This window comes from Oratosquilla oratoria, chromosome 31 (genome assembly GCF_046742065.1).
Source record: "Oratosquilla oratoria isolate Oo_2021 chromosome 31, ASM4674206v1, whole genome shotgun sequence".
Lineage (NCBI taxonomy): Eukaryota > Metazoa > Arthropoda > Malacostraca > Stomatopoda > Squillidae > Oratosquilla > Oratosquilla oratoria.
This window is the reverse complement of record NC_134807.1, coordinates 3269584-3287431: the sequence shown is the minus strand read 5'-3', so window position 1 is coordinate 3287431 and position 17848 is coordinate 3269584. Positions and strand designations below refer to the sequence as shown.

General features: G+C 39.9%; 1 pseudogene; it reads right to left on the bottom strand.

Annotated features, from left to right (window-relative positions):
• Positions 1–1195: 1195 nt before the first annotated feature.
• Positions 1196–16836, bottom strand: LOC143041416 (mevalonate kinase pseudogene; annotated as a pseudogene).
• Positions 16837–17848: the final 1012 nt, after the last annotated feature.

Below are 17848 nucleotides of genomic sequence, written 5' to 3'. Positions count from 1 at the left end.
ACGTTCATTTCATGGACAACGTCTTCATTAATATCTTAGAGTAACTTAATTAAAAATCATACATATTGAACGACTTGCTCACCTTCCATTTCAATTACAATTTTATACAAATAATACACTCAATATAGCTGCTTTACTACTTACTGTATATCGTAGATCTACGTTGCATAGCTTTTCTTAGACCTAAGTGCTAGTGCAGTCCTCTTATTCACATTACACTTCAATAATATCTCAAATTTCCATTTTATTTGTATACTCACGACCACCACGGTTGGAAGCCAATGAAAACTAGTTGTACATTTCGTAATGCTTGAACAAACATTGGCCAGGTAAATATATACCAGTATTATATATTCTATAAAATAAAATATACTAATAAAATTATTTTCGTGGCATTACATTTCATAAAAAAAAATAATGATTTTCGTGTTGCAAGTCAATGGGCATTACATTTCATAAAAAAAAATAATGATTTTCGTGTTTCAAGTCAACGGGAAGCGAAACAAACATTTGGAATTGATGGCCGTGTTCCAACTTACGCCAAATAATTAAGATTGTTTTAGATGACATTGCTATCTACGGTTGGTATATGTAATGTGTAGGTGAAATAACAAACACAACAGCATACGAAAATATGTATTTTCTATGTCCATCTTATACACATTATAACCGCCATTGGCGAAACTTCGTAGCAAATATATTCGAATAAAAACATATTCAAAAGCGTCACTATACATACATATCAATGAAGATATAAATATACAAAAATAACTACAATATAAAGGATTAAATAATGTTCGTGGTGTTACATTTCATTATTCAGATTTCTACTGTTTTGATATGACGATATGGGCACGTGTATGCTTTATATGTGTACACTTTTCTTTCACATAATATCCTATTTTGAAGAATTGCTTTTCTTCTAATCATACAACAATAGTATTAACATTTCAATGGACGGGTCCTTTTTTAAAATTCCTCTACTTGGTGTGTGTGTGTGTATGTGTGAGAGAGAGAGAGAGAGAGAGAGAGAAAGAGAGAGAGATTCACATTGGTCTTTGGATCACGTGTTGGATTCGTGATCGACAGATATTTCCCTCCCGGAAGAGAGCTCAGAGCTCGTATGACCGATCTATGGGTAATGCTAATGTGTGTGTGTGTGTGTGTGTGTGTGTGTGTGTGTGTGTGTTTTATCATTACCGTTTGGACATGACCACAGTGGTCTAAACAACAGGTACACTCAACATCGAACATCACCAGATTGATACTAGGAAGACGAAGAGGAAGGGAAGGATGACGATGAGGATGTAGAAGAAAAATCTAGAGAAGCGAAAAAAAAATGTTGAAACAATAATGTGGACAACAGATAAGGTAATAAATAATGGAATAGGAAGAAGTTTAATAGGCACGTCCCGAAATAGTATAGGAGACTAGATGGACGGGTCAAGTAATGTCAACAATTCGACGACTGGACTGAAATAACGACGGAGTTTGTAAAGACGACGACGACGAACTTTGAGGACGCAGTTCAAGGTACAGGTACTATATATATATATATATATATATATATATATATATATATATATATATATATATATATATACGTATATAATCACTGATACAGAGAACGTTATTTCAAATACAACAATTAGAATGTTTATCAATATGACGACCGAGTCTATTTAATACAAAGAAAAGATTACTTTACGTAATCATATTCCTACTCAGCCAATCATAGATGATTCATCTACTATAAGGCACATGACACACTGTCCACGTTACTTGTTGGTAATTGTACATAACTACTCGATCATTACGAAGGCAGTAATGGTAGAAAGACAGTGAATTGGTTGGAGGAGGGATCTAACGAATTTGGAGTGGGACTCGCGAATTCGACCCGGGGGGGGGGGGGTGTCACAAATTCGGAGTAGGAATCTGCTAATTTGGAGGGGGGGGGAATCCGTGACTTTGGAGGGGGGGGTAATCCTCGAGTTTAGAAGGTGCATCTACGAATTTGGAGGAAGAAAACAGCGAGTTTCAGAGGGAAATAAACAAATTTGGAGTAGTCATTACCTCTCCCTCGACTCTTCGTTATCATGGACCACCAGACCTGGCCCCCCGAGTTGTGTATTCCACACCTCATAGCCCAGTTCCTCCAGGTGCGTCGTGCAAGCCCTCACTGCGTCAGCGTTGGCATCACGAGGAACCATAACGATACCGAACCCGCCTCCACCGGCTCCCGTCAACTTCCCGAAGAGGCCGTGCTCATGTGCCACTTGAAGTAGTTTCTCGAGGGAAGGATGAGACACTCCAAGGGCGTTCAGGAGCCCGTGGTTCATCTCCATCAGCTGAAGAAGACTCCTGTGAGCGTCCTCCGAGTCCTTGGCGTCCAGGTCCTTGTTCAGGGCCTGCAGGAGTCCCAGGGCGGCTTGGGCCACGGCGTCCATGCTCTCCAGCAGAGGGTCCACGACGGTCGGGAACCTCTGCCTGCGTTCGGCCACTCGCGCCACCAAGGACTTCGTGTCTCTACTGACGCGGGTGTTGACGAGGAGGATATGCATCGGAGGGATAGACAATGGCTCGATCTTTCCCGACCTGAAGCTGAGGGCTCCTCCGAAGGCGCAGATCGAGTTATCGATCCCCGAGGGCGACCCGTGCATGATCTTCTCGCTCGTGAAGGCCCACTCACTCACTAGCTTCTGCCAACAGTCCCCCTCCACGTCGAGGCCGGGTGACCCTCCGTATGAGCCCGAGAGTTTCAACAGCGCCCCTGCGAGGCACACGGCGTAGGCGGCCGAACTCCCGAGGCCTGCCCCTGTGGGGATCTGCCCTGTGACGTGGATCGAGAGAGGCTGGGGGGACGGGAGGATGGAGAGGTACAGATGGAAGAAGGACATTAGCGCTCGAGTTTTCGTCCCGCCTTCCTCGTCGCTGAGACCCAGCAGATGGCGCATGCGCAGTGCCTGTGCCTCGCTCAGGACGCTCCTATTCCCTCCAGAGTACAACCGAAGCTCCTCCTCCAACTTCTTCACCTCGGCCAGCGGCCAGGACTCGGCCACGCCCACGTCAGGAAGCTTGAGGGTGACGTGGTCGCCCCCTGAGACGAGGACGAGGGTGGTGGTGAGGTCGAGGCTGGCCGCGATGGCCGTCTTGCCGTAAACGACCGAATGTTCCCCGTGGAGGATGACCTTGCCAGGGGCGCTGACGCGGATGCATCGCCGGTGGGCCTCAGGCTGCCATGAATTCTGCATGACGGCGCCACGCGCACGTATGAGGGACGGGATGGGCCCCCAGGCCAAGGACGACGGAAGACTGTTGTGGAGTGGCCACGTGTGAGTGACGACGAGTTACTGGGCGGCTCACGTCACGTCCTGTAGAAAGAAAGTCGCGTAATGTATCATACAATTCATAAAATTGTATCATATTAAATGTTTATTGTATTAAATTTACTAACAGAGTGAGATTAAAACTCCCGTTATGCTCATATGAACAAGTTACACATATGGGGTACAACCTTCACTCACATGCGGTCTTCTAATACTTTCACGGTAAACACTAGCATATGTGTTCTACTGCCAGGTACACAAATGTCTTAAATAAATAGAAAACTTCATCATAAAACCTGTCCGTATCAATTATGTAACTAGATATTCCGCAATGTAAGTGTTAAATACGATTATACTCTACCGCAAAAATAATTATCCTCAAATGAGTAATGGGGACGGAAATCGGTTGTCGTCAAAGCCGACGCCCTCGCCGCATGCAAGCATTCAAACTATGACCGTTACGATTCCTTCAACATCGGAGCGTACCTCAGGAATTTTACGCAGGCTAAAATTTAACGATTCCATGGCGTTGTGAGGACATATGTCTGCAAGACGTCTTGATCGAAGTACACTCTGTTCTGGATAGTCTAGCCCCTTATTCAAATGAAATTACCTCTAATATGCCAGAACAATATCTAGGAAGATACCGTGTTGAAGATTTCCTGACTAAGGCTTTGCGTTCAGTAATGTTACACGGCCAAGCCCGACATTTTGTATATAATTAAATATTTCATTTTCTTACAAGATTCATGTATGTTACATATCGCTCGAATGAAATACTACAATATATCTCAAAGGTGGTGCCGGCAATGCATGTTAAGACTTGTTACATACAAACTCACAGAAGAGAAATTATATGATTACAGTATTCAGGTCACTAAAATGGATATATTACATTGACAAGATATCTGTGAGGTAAGCTTTGAGAGTTTATGAAAACATATCAAGAAAAACTACATGTCACAAGGTTGTGAAGAAATAGCTTTGTATAGATGCATAAATGCGTGGAATAGCTTAGAACAATACATTAATTCAAATGTGATGATTTGATATCAAGAACAGATTTGGAACTACACATGAACTTGACGCTAGATATAACAAATTGGAGAGTAAGACACGGTATCCACCAAGCATTGCTCCTTTCTTGTACATTACAAATTGGTTAATATATACAAGTATTGCGTAATTATTTTTCTGTACAAATTCCTTTTGTACATACTTCATAGTATGGCAGGTAGCGTTCTAGCCTCGTGCTATTTGCCGTACGGCTTAGGGTTCGAGTCCGACAGAGAAGTCTAATACAACTGTCTCAGCCACAAATATTTAGGCCATCTGTCTACACGTCGGTGGACGCTGGACTGAAGTCTGCCAGATTCTGTACCTGCGACGACTTACTGTGAATGCACATGGTGTAGTGTGCGTTGCTGCGGCCGAAGCCGCCACCTTTGCCGATGCGTTTGCACTCTTGGGGAAGGTAACAGTCACTGCTGGGAACAGGAGAGGAGCGCGGGATTCGAACCCAAAACTATGCGAATGAGACCAACACGCTTCCGACGACGCTATCAACACAAAAAAGTAGCCCCTGAATTAGACAATATCCCTTAGTGGCACGATAGTTAAACTGTATGAGAACTGTAAACGGTTGATGAAATAAATTAACTTTTTTTCTCCAGATAAAACGAGTTAGAAAAAGGTCACTTGTCACCAAATTATTAATTTTTTAACCTGCTTTCATCGGTAGAGGCGAGGTAACAGACTAAGGTTATATCTTGGGCGAAAGTGCAACATGGGAAAAATGTGAGAAACTACATTAGTTTAAGGTTTTCTAAATACAGTTTTCAGTCAAGAGGCATTACTTGTGAAATAACTTGGATGAAGAAATGGTTAAACTAAATACTGATTCTGAAACAAAATTTGACCAATGGAAAGACATGGCCGGCACCTGACAATTGTGTAACTACACAATTTAACTGTAATAGTTGATACAGCCCAAAAATAAAACTAAGTTACTTCAAAACTAGTTATCACCGTTGAAGAAGAAGAAGAAGAGAGAGAGAGAAGAGGATCTAACGAAGGTAGCTCCTTTCCCGAATACTACAATTAGTAGTGTTCAGGACATTAAAAGGAAGATAAAACTGACATCTCATGGCCTCGGAGAAATCGCAAGGTCATGGGAACATGTTTAAAAATTGTATACAGGATGTCAAAAATACAAATTTTCATAGATGCATTATCACTTGGTATAGGTTAGAATTTAATACTGCCCAAGTTACCCATAAACTATTTCAAACCAACGTGTTCATTCTAGTAATTTCTGTACGCTGAGAAACTTAGAATTTCATAAATAATAACAATAATAATAACCAGCGCTTCTATAGTTGGGGAAAAACTGCAATGAAGTGAAGTCATAAAGGTGTTTACGAAGGTTTTTCAAGATCAAAAGGAAATATTTGAAGTACCAGCGTTCTTTTTCGTATGGACATTGCGACATTAACACCATATAATGAAAACAAGTCCACGTGTCTGCTCCGTAGGGATGCAACTAAAATTCTTAAAATATCTACTGCATAAAACCTATGCTTTCAATACCTCCATACAAGATACACTACAAAGAAGACCTGGACTTTCCAGAACAATAGCGGCATGGGATGTGGGCGATGGTGTAGTCAGAGGCGGGGGTGTTGGCGGCAGCACAGCGGGTGAGCTCAAAACAAACAAAAATAGACTCAAAGACTTCGCGCCCTAAGGAACAAAGCCTTCTGGCGCTGCGGGGAAGCGACTTCAAGCGAGTCGGTCTAAAGACCGACCAGACATTCGCGTCGTCTGAATCGGCTTATAATGTTTTATTATTATTACTATTGTTATTTCTTTGCTTCATGGAAAATGTAATGCTGTGTTTATCAATTAATTTACTTGTTTATTCATATATTTGTTTATTCGCAGAGATGCTATCACGCATTTGAGTTGCCAATGCATGATGTGAAATGAAAGTTAAAATTCATAATTTTCCATCCGGCTTGAGATTTTCGTTCCACTTCATTCCAATCCTAGTAAAATCCATTCCACTCATAGTATCTTCTATTCCAGAGCAACTCACCCTGACTGATTTCCAATTCGCATCAAATTATGACTTTTTTTTCTGAAAACAACAGCAACGGAAGCCACTGAGCATTTGTTTGTTGCAGAAAAAATATCCACGTGTCCATTCAATGCATCTAAAAAGTAAACTGAAGTAATTAAAGGATGGGAGAATATGTATTTCACTTCATTTTCACGATCTCCAAATCTATTTCGTCCCAACATATTCCATCCAAATATTTCCTTCCATTCCTTTTCAACTCTACTTGTTGCCTAGAAGGCACAACAAACGGAATTGCATTCAAGAATCTATCTTTAGAGGTCTGTCGTAACTGTAGTTGAACTAGATATCTGAAAGGACAGTGATAACAAAGATGGCGTCGCCAAAAACGGAGGGAAAAAGTTATCACTATTTGAATTCACATTTAGATTAAAATAAATTAATAAATCAAGGAAACATGTACCAAATTAGAAGGAAATATCTTGTCATAATAACATGCCAACAATGGCCGTCATCAAATTAAGTTTTCAGTCACGGTGCGTGAGAGACGACAGCTGAATACAACACAATTCAAGAACTGTATGAATAATAACTTCCATACGAACCTAAATTGTTCTTAATATGCCTCTCAAGGCTGCACGAGCTATGGACGACATAAAAAGACACTTAGAATAGATTCATACACATTTAAGGATACTTATAAGAACGATGTCATTGCTGTGTAGTATATAGCCACCAATTTTGACGTGAATTACTCTATACCCATAGTAAGTACACAAGAAAAAAAAACTATAAAGAACAATGTTATGCCTGATATGAGAGAGAGAGAGAGAGAGACCGTTAAAAAGTGCCTCAACTCGTCACACTTTACTAGAAGCGCGCGCGCACAAAATACAAATTTCCCACGCATGAAAGCACCTGACTTATACAATCTGCTTTTGCAAGCACAGAACATTGACCCAAATACTAAAGTTCAAAGATGACAACAGAATCAGAATAAGAAAGAAAGAAATATGGATCTAGGTGATGTGTAGGGGATGGAAGGGGGGAGAGGGGGGGAGGACTGTTCGATGGAGTCGACGTAGGGGAGCAGTTTCCACGCATGCGCGTCCAGCAAAGTCCAGGACTTGTTGACCTCAGTCTGGGAGCCCAAAGGTAGGCCTGAGCCTGCAGGTACCAACAGGTTGCCCTGAGGTAAGTTAAGAACAACAGATCGATCTATCTTTCTCTACACACACACACACGGTTGGTAGTCCCAGACTGTCAGTATGGCGGTACCTGGTTCGAATCCTGCCCAGGGCTTAAATTATTTCAGTATCACTGCGCTGCGGTTCGTTACTCCAACTCTCGTGGTCGGGGAGTTGGGTGTGTGTGCGTGTAAGGTCACAACATTACCCACAGATCGGTCATATATGAGCTCTCTTCCGGGATGGTAGTAGCTGTCGATCACAAGTCAAACACGTGATCCAACACCATGGTGAATCACACACACACACACACCAAAGACTCCCCTAAGTCAAGTACCCACTCCCACCCACCACCCTCCTCACTTTCATGGATGAGGAATCACCCCTGCATCCCACCCACTGCCTTGGGTCAGAAGCAATGAAGCAAAGCACAGATCCACAGCAAGGCCGCTTCACTTCATCGGCGACCCCCGCCCCCTCATGTAGAAAGGGAGAAGAGGAGAAATCCCTTCGGGTTTCGTCAAAATTTCATTCGCACACCACACCCTACTGCCCCCTTCCTTACTTCACAGTATCATCTATATACAGCCATCCACCACTCACCCTTATCTCCTGCCCTCTCCTTTCCTTGCTCAACAGGCAATCACCTTTTACCCCATCCATCTATCTCATCCTCGGTCATTCCTTCAAGTTCACTCCCTCCACCTCTGCCTTCCACGCCTATTATATTAACCTTTCTTCACTCATTCTCTCCATGTGTCCAAACCATCCCAATACTTCATCAGCCTTATCAACTCTCTTCTTTTCCACCCCGTTCTCCTCAACTCTTTTCTCACCCTATCCAACCTTGTAACCCCTGAAATACTTCCGACATTTAATATCAAACACATTTAAACTTTTTCTTTCTGCCTCTCCTAAATTCCAAGTACCTGATCCAATAATAAATTAATACACAAAGTATCAATAATAATAATAATAATAATAATGGTAATTACAATAATGTCGTCACAGCTTCATCATGAAATGCCGATACCACAGTCTCTGCGACCTTAGGGTTCCCAACAAAGGTTCTAGAACACGGCCCTTGGGCAGATTCATTCAATATGGTGACATGTAAAACTTGTATATTTTCTGTTATAGGTTATTTTCGGCTGCCGAGGTGTGGAATCTGGCCTTTAATTGATCGACATCTATTTTTGAGAGAGATGGGTGGATTCACATCAGAAATGTTTTATTGTCGTTATTGTTACTATTATCATTACTGTTACTATCATCGCTTATTAATGTCATCACTGTTATCATCATTATTATTACTATAATTATCAATATTGTCATTATCATTTTTATTGTGGGCGGGATAATGGGGTAACCTGTCATCCATGAGTTACGGTGAGAGGGAGGAAAGGGCGGTGGAATGGGTGGGAGTGGATATATGCCTTTTGATTTGGCTACCTCCCTTGTAAGGGGGAAAAAGTCCTTGATATATAGATAATTATCATTAACATTGTTATATTAAATTATGTCGCTTCATTGAATGGGGTCAAAGACCGAACCCAAGAAATTCATCGGAACATTCCTACACGGGCATTGGCAGCGAAGAAGAGGAAGTTTCGTCATCGAAATCATTTCTCTTTTCGGTTCGGGTGTCGGATGTTTATGAATTTTCAAACAGATGACTACGCCCCTTAGGGGGATTAGATCCTCTCTAATACTATTAGATCCTATTCAACTTAGGGAATGACGAGGCAAAAGGAATTACCCTCATCTCTTTCCTTTGGAGGTGTGACGGAAGAGGAGGAAAGAAAATGGAACCTACGAGTATAATAATGCACCGCAACATCTTGCAGCAGGTCAAAAACATGTTTATTTTCACATGCAATAAAATATCTAGGGTTCCACTTTATGTAATGATTGTGAATAATGGATTCAATTTGTAAGAATCAGTTCTGAGTACATGCGAAACACTAATTCAGCTCATGCATTCTTAATAGGTTCCAAACAGGTTATGAAGACAGAATGAATGAAAGATTTGTTCATTCAACGAAATGGGACAATCGTGAGCTACTTTTTTTACGATAATCTGTTATATTATTTGGAACAAAAATATAGTTCTGGTCTAGCATCGCAAGTTCAGCAAATAATTATGATGAAAGTAAAACGAATAAACAACGCACAATATTCAAACACTTGTTGCACGAAGGAGGCATCATTTTCCCGCCTCTACACTCAAGGCCAACCGACATGACGTCAACGCGCTTTTAACTTTACCTCCCAAGGTTTGTTTGGCACCTCGCACGCTTCATCTCTGCTTATCCCAAGAAAATATATCGAATCCTCCTATAGAATTCAAGAAAACAATTTAGACTTACATGTGTTATATTAATGTAGGATTATATGTTAGCAAGGGGTGAAGAGGAAGTGTGATTAGCTAGGGTATGGGCATTTGGTATTTACAAAATATATTGACATACACACCAATATATTTTGTGATCACCGATTACAGATGGAACCAACGACGGGTGTTTGCACATGGTGCTCTTGTAAGACAGACGTCAAAGATGATTCATCTCGTTTCCGGACAGGATATACACCTATCAATTTTGACTGTATTTCTCTATTTTATTTCTTTTTTACATAAGGAAAAATAGCTACCGGCGACTGGTAATTTATTAAAACCTGCAGCGTAGAAAACCTCGCACACTACCTAAGACAACAGCTTTTTTTTCTCCAAAATATGAACTTACGCCCAAGTACACAATTCCTTTACCCCATACAAATGGCTATCTTATCTATATCAATTGACATTTATGTTTTTATACTATTGTGCATATCAAATGTCTTTTTTTTCTGAGGGCATTCCACAACAGTTTATTTCATATTGCGCGCCTTCGGACCCAGGAATATCCCCATTCATCCTTTCTATTTAGAAAACGCCAAATTTCTTTAGATTTTTTTGATCTGGCAGTTTCTTATATTATACATGACCTTGTTTTATCTACTTACAAATGCAAAGTACCATACTTGCTTACAATCCTATTGCACAGTGATCATTTCAACCCTCATCTTTCTTTCCTTCAACGTTGGCAATCCTAGGGTATCCAATCTACATGGAAAGCTCTGATGATTTAGTATCTATCTTTAGAAAATTATCTTAACATTCAATATTATCTAATCTAGTATATTGGATTCAAGACACTTGCAGTATACTCTAGTATAGATAAGCCATTCACCTGTGTGTGTGTGTGTGGTGTTGCGAGCGTGCCAAGTAATAACTGGGGTGGGTTGAGTTTTTATTTACAATGCAGTGCTTGCCTACCTTCCTAACACTACCCTAACACATCTTCTATTAAGGCTCCACTTCGAGAACCGACAGGAATGAGAGAGAGAGAGAGAGAGAGAGAGAGAGAGAGAGAGAGAGAGAGAGAGAGAGAGAGAGAGAGAGAGAGAGAGAGAGAGAGAGAGAGAGAGAGAGAGAGAGAGAGAGACTGACAAACTCTTCTAATACGGTGAAGTGCACTATATTGGTGAATACTTGGCGTGCATCACCGCTGAATACTATGGCAGCTCCCGCAAGAACACTTGCTTCATCTTGGGCACTCGCCTGCATCCTCCCTTATACTCAACCGTGCATGTGGCAACACTGGACGGCGTTTCAACTGTCGCGAATTTGTTCGGCTACAGACGATTTTAATTACATCATTTTTTATCTTAGCCACTCGTATACAATGACATTGTTAGACATTGAATACTGAGTAAGGAATGAATTTATCACAACAATTTATGATGTTTTACATTCAAATATTTGTAAAAGAAATGTACAACTCAGGAAATTTGTTAGCAAAGCTTGATTGTAGCCATTCGATTTCACAAGGAAACACCGTGAAGTCACCCCGTTGATTACATGATAACCAGTCAATTACCAGCTACACTTTTCCTCCAACTTATCCCTAAAGCATGGTGGGGTACAGGTAGGACCGCAGTAGGAAGCAGCAGCAGACTGGAGAAGGGTTGAATGAATAGCGAGGTTGTGGTGGAGCCGGTAGTGGGGGGTAGTGGTGACGAGGTGGGAAGGGGCAGTATTGGTATGTGCGCGCGTGGGTTGGGCTGGATAAACTTTCCTACCTTCTGCACGGTAGCATATGATATAATTTTATCCTAACCAACGAGTGGCGATTTGATTTAAATGAAGATTATATTTCTGACTGAATAGATTCTTATATATATTCTTATGTATAAATCTTGAGTCACCACTTCAAAAGAATGTAATACTATCAAGATCTATACTATCGGCTCTGAATTAACGGGTACAGACGCGGGAAAAAATAAACAGGTTTGTACTCTAAACATCGTTTCCATACAAACCGTTTAAGGAGACGGAATCAAGTAATTTAAATTGACGAATGAACGAACTGAAAAAATAGCTAATTAGAAAAACGTGTCTGACATGACTTTAATTCGGTTAGTTTATGTGGACCACCATCTGTATGAGATATTGACCAACCGAAACCCCATTTCCTGACCAGACCAGCCTCTACTGAATCGAGGACCGTGTGTGTATATAATATATATATATATAATATATATATATATATATATATATATATATATATATATATATATATATATATATATAATGTGTGTGTGAACATGTAATAGGTAGACAATGTCGACAACTATATTAGATTCGATATTCTTTTGTTATTCTTGCGTGACGATCACATGCGATTGCTGCTCTATATAATCGAATTCATCCCCCGCCGCCCTTCGAATTCGTTCACTAAACTGGGGAATTCCCCTCGATCCTTTTCGAGTTTAACTTATGCACTTATTAGTTGCTGTTTGGTTAATTCATTCAGCTAAAGGGGGCGGAGACCGTAGGAAATGAAATCCTTGCAACATTTCATTCTAGCTGCTGCAAATTTCAATCTCCTAAGACAAAGTTTTTCTTCAGAAATGAAACTAAATCCACGCGTGACATCTTTATTTACTTTATTCTAGTTGTCATCAGACCGTTTGATTCAGAATGAAAAAATCGACCATTTGTGTTTACGCTGTCTTTAGTTATTCAGACTATCGCTGAGGGATTTTATTTACCTAGAGACAAATATTTTGATATCACCACCGACCTTCATTCTGCTGAGAAAAAATTCACAATTTCAAATGATTAGCTGCCTCACTGTAACATAAAATAAGCAAACATATAAACAATTAAATATAAGAAATAAAATAATATAAATAAATAAAGATAAACAAGTAAACAATAAAATAACAGCGATCAATGCCCATATATTCAAAATGTCAACCTAGTCTAAGCTACAAAACGAACATTTCTCACAGATTCTCTCCTCGCTCGTGACGGAGAAGCGAACCATACTATTGCCACCAACTGTACACCTGGAATACCTGCAGAGAATCACTACAAATGCTACGACACATTTCCGTACCTTAGGTGTGCGACTAAGGGCGTGTGCGTGCAAATCAGTACAAGCAAGATGTAGGTTACGCGCATGCATGTAAACACACACGCAAAGACATGGGAATTTTAAGCTAGGTATAACTACAATTAACTAAATACAATTAGGTGTACACATGCGCGAATTTGAAGATATGTATAATAACTGTATATTACAATTAGGTATACATCTGAAATAGATTTCTTAGGGGTAAAACGTGTATTCGCTAATTTGTCATACGACATCTAAGCCTTTCTATATCCAGTGGCCATGTTTCTTTTAAGCGAGGAGGAAGACAGGTAACGCTTGCATCAGCGTGACCAGTGACCAGACGAATAAGAACAAATGAAGACGGAGAGAGAGAGAGAGAGAGGGGGGGGGGACGCCTAGGTCTTTCGCAAAGTATGAGCAAAGATATCCGTTACCCACCTGTCTGTTGCATGTGCTTTCAAATTCTTGGTCCCGATAACCTGCGCAAAGTCTTGACATATTTTCGCGTGTTCCTATAACTTATCACTCATGCTCACGCACACACACACATCTATATGTAAAAATGTTTCTTAAAGGATGTGAAGATACAGTTTTCTACATAAATGCCATAATACGTGGAATAACTTAGGTGATACAGCCAAAATCCAAACAATACAAGAGTTCAAATATGAATATGATATTGGAAATCAAGGACAAATTAAGTCTGAACTTTCCATACGAGGCGACGTATAAAGATTAGGGAATCTGAGTAGGACTCAACGAGCGTTGTTTCTTTTCTTTATACTAAAATTAGGTAAATACACACACACGCACTCGTCCAGCATATATCACTGAAGCAAGAAGGCGTTTGGAACTGGTGCATGAGCATGGAAAGCCACGGGAAGTGAAACCAGTTATTTCCTGATGACGCTGCGCTTGTCGTCGATTCTGCGGAGGAACTGAAACGGCGACTGCGTTTGAAAACGAATATGAGAAGGCAGTTTCAAGTGAATGTGGACAAAAGTAAAGTGTTGAAACATAAAAGGAAGATGACAAGTAGATGTCAACGTGAGGAGTGAATTTTTTTTTAAATATTTGGGGAGACATGTAACATGTAATCGAGAATGTCGAGATAAACTATAAAAAAAATATCCGGATGGAAAGTATTTTTTAAGAAATAGAAAGAAAATGTGTATGGATTGATTGTACCCAGGCATGGAGGACTGAATATTTCTGAAACGAAATATGTGAGAAATATAAAAGGAGTTACAATCACCAACATGACCGACAATTTATATAAAAAATAACGTTCCTAAAGTAAACATGCCAGCTGATCAATGTTAATAACTATCAATTATAAATGGCGTGTGTGTGTGTGTGTGTGAGAGAGAGAGAGAGAGAGAGAGAGAGAGAGAGAGAGAGAGAGAGAGAGAGAGAGAGAGAGATCCGATTTTACGATGAAATGTGACGAGTGAAGTGGTATATACAACCGACAACTTCACTGTAAACTCCTTTAACTAACTGAAATAATCTAACGTTCACTGTGATAAAACTTGTGGCTTTCAATTACCACGATACATGCCTGGTCTAAAAATTTCGGTATATCAATTGTGAACTGGTAAAAAAAAATTGAGAATGGATAAAATAGGTCATAGTGTACAAAAAGAGAGATGACACTAAATACACGAAATAACTACAATCAAAGAATAAATAATGTTAATGTCACGATGAATGATTCAGCCTATTTCAGAATCAAGACAGCCGAGAGAAATTCTATGTCGAATAACGGCGCCATCAGTTTGAACCTTGTAAACGAACGACAAAATTATATTGTACTAATTTACATCAACTACCATCACGTTGGTAGTAACTTTGTTAAATACACTATGAACTTCGTCGCCACAATTCTATAAGCGACGGAAGGTGGACTATACAGCATGAAGGGATGAAGATTTTGCGTCTGGATCAGGTGGTCAGTGGACGCAACAGGTGAATGTAACGGATCACGGTGATTCACTATATCGGGGTTGTGGTCATCCTTTCGTATGCACTCGAGCAAAACCTTTGCTATAGTCACTTTGGTTTAGAGTTCAATCACTCGTCTACTGTATGGTAAATAAAGGATTGGTCATTTATCAAATAATGGGGGTAATCTTTGGAGAAATTTGGGAAGAGATTAGAAGTTGAGAACGACCGGCCCCTCTGTTAAGTGAAGACGAACATCCATTGATAAACCCTTGCTTCGTGTTTCTGCTCCGTAGGAGTGTCGCTAAAGTCATTAAGATATCGATTGCATGAAACGACCTTTCTGGCAGGTGACAATTATCATGATGCAAAAGGCGTGCATTCTCTTCGTATACAAAACTATGTGCGTACGAGTACTATCTCAAAACAGTTCCTGGTTGTTCTTATAATACAATAATCTCAAAGTTATTACATGCTACACCATCTTTTTACAAAATTGAAGAGTAGGAACAGATATTCTGAAAGTGTACCTACTTACAATTTTTTTGTTCTTAAGATTCTGTACGGGAATGCATTCTGTATTTTGAACGTATTGAATATTGATATTGCAGTGCGCCGCAGTAATCACTTTATACAATTCCAACAAAACATGTAATGTCGAACATTCCCTAGTAAACTGTCGTATAAAAGGAACTTTTTACTAGTTCAACTTACAAGGGCTTTGACAAGGGTGATGCTGGTAAGGTCATCATATTAAGACAGCAGGGTAAGGATTCGTAGTAATGGGACAAATTTAGGTTTATGAAGGACATAGTCAAAACTGGTTTATCAATAGTGGTTATCGAATTGTTAACAACTTAGTTGACATGTAGTAAGCGCTGACACTATTCCCTTAAGAGGTCATTAACTTATTGGACATGGAACTGCCTAGTGTAGGCCTTATGGTCACTTGCAGTCTTTGTTCTTAGGTGCTTGTTCGAAGTTCATTTTCAATGGCATTCAGGCGAAGCTCTTTTTTATTATCACTTAATTTTCTTACTCTCTTATGTATATACTACTTATATGTTTACATGTTTTAGTGACGATACCAATCCTAACAAATTAATCTTATACAATTTTTCGAAAGCATTTATAAACCGAATACATGAATAATCATGTCTGTGGATACATATGGAAAGAAAATTATTATATTCTTTTCAACGTCGCCACATATTTCCAATGCATATTCACTCGCATGGTCTCTGGAAAGCAAAATCGAATGTACGAAAAGTTCTACAGCGCACGCCAAGAATGCACAGGAAGGAAACAACGAAGTCGAAGAGCTTGAGAAAGCGAGGAATGTGAAGTGCACAACGTAAGAATATAACATTTCTACCAACTCAATCTCAATGTAACGTATTAAACTGAATATTATGAAGATGTAGTGGCTCACCTTAAACACGCTTAACCTTACCTAACCTTAAATTAAATGATCTTGAGTGTTTGGGCAAAATATATCTACATGTTCATTTCTGGGATTGTTACGCTGTGAGTTACCTTATCTTTACAATGACACGCTGAGGTCGCTGATCTCTACTACGTCCGTTATGTATGCATACACACGAATAAACGTAAATTACTACGGCATGCTTAATTCCATTCCTAATACTACGTCTACAACTATGATTCTGAAATTATTTGACTTACCCTCACTCATACATGCTGACCATTTAACCACACTAACCTTGCAATGAATTGAAACAGCCTTGATCTAATGGACGGTGTTGAGGATATGATACCGGCACCCAGCTGATGTTTTGTCGCAGACACAGCCAACACTCCCTTCTTGGCTAACGCACGCGGTGCAACTGAGTCCGAGTCTCCTTAGAGGACAGAGTTGCCAGACGTTTGATTATAAAAAAAGGCCATGAGAGGGAAAATGCGAAAAGGACAAATATCTGTCCTAATGTGAAACGTGCCTTACAAAGAGTTGGAGAACTGATAATAATCAAATTAAAATGTCGAAATTTGCTGAACTACAATAAGTAGCCTCATCTTCCCGCGATTTTATTTTTTCTGTCATTGTAACGAATTTTTGCTTATCCCGAGAGCTTATTCAGACTTATCAAAACGTAAAGAATATGTGTGTGCACACTATGTACTGTACACATACACAACTCCTTGCCCACCAGAGGTGGAGTGACGGTTTGCAATGCACCAATGCAGTTTTTTCAGCCCTGGGCGGGACTCGAACAGCTGAATAAGTGGTCGAGAACGGTACCACGACACTGTCGAGCAGGTATGTATTTGTGTATGTATGTATGTATGTATGTATGTATGTATGTATGTATGTATGTATGTATGTATGTATGTATGTATGTATGTATGTATGTATAAAGAGTAGGTGAATTTATAAATTTTCTTGTAACATTCTCATTAAAGCAGAATCAATTTTGACCAAAACCGACGGCAAGACGAGAGAGCAAAATTAAAATAAAGATTCAAACACCGACACTAACAGTTACAAAACCAGACTGTCAGTTTTGAAGACTGGAAACACGCCACGAGACGCGCATCTGCGACCGAAGCCGTCACCTATAGCCCATGGTTTGCTGGGAATTTGAGAGGAGTGCGGAATTCGAACCCACATTTAGCGAAATCCTAACATTCGGCCAGTCAGTGTAACAGACGTTACTAATATAACTATTTTGAAACAATATGAAGTGTAAATTTTGACAGGATAAATTATGTTTTTCTCTACTTTTCTTCGTTTAAACAAATATCAGTCAACAAATAAACAATAACAAATATATGGATAAAGGACAAATAAGCCTGAAAAAGGACAATCTCTCCGTAAATTGCATAAAAGGAAGTACCTGGCAACTCACC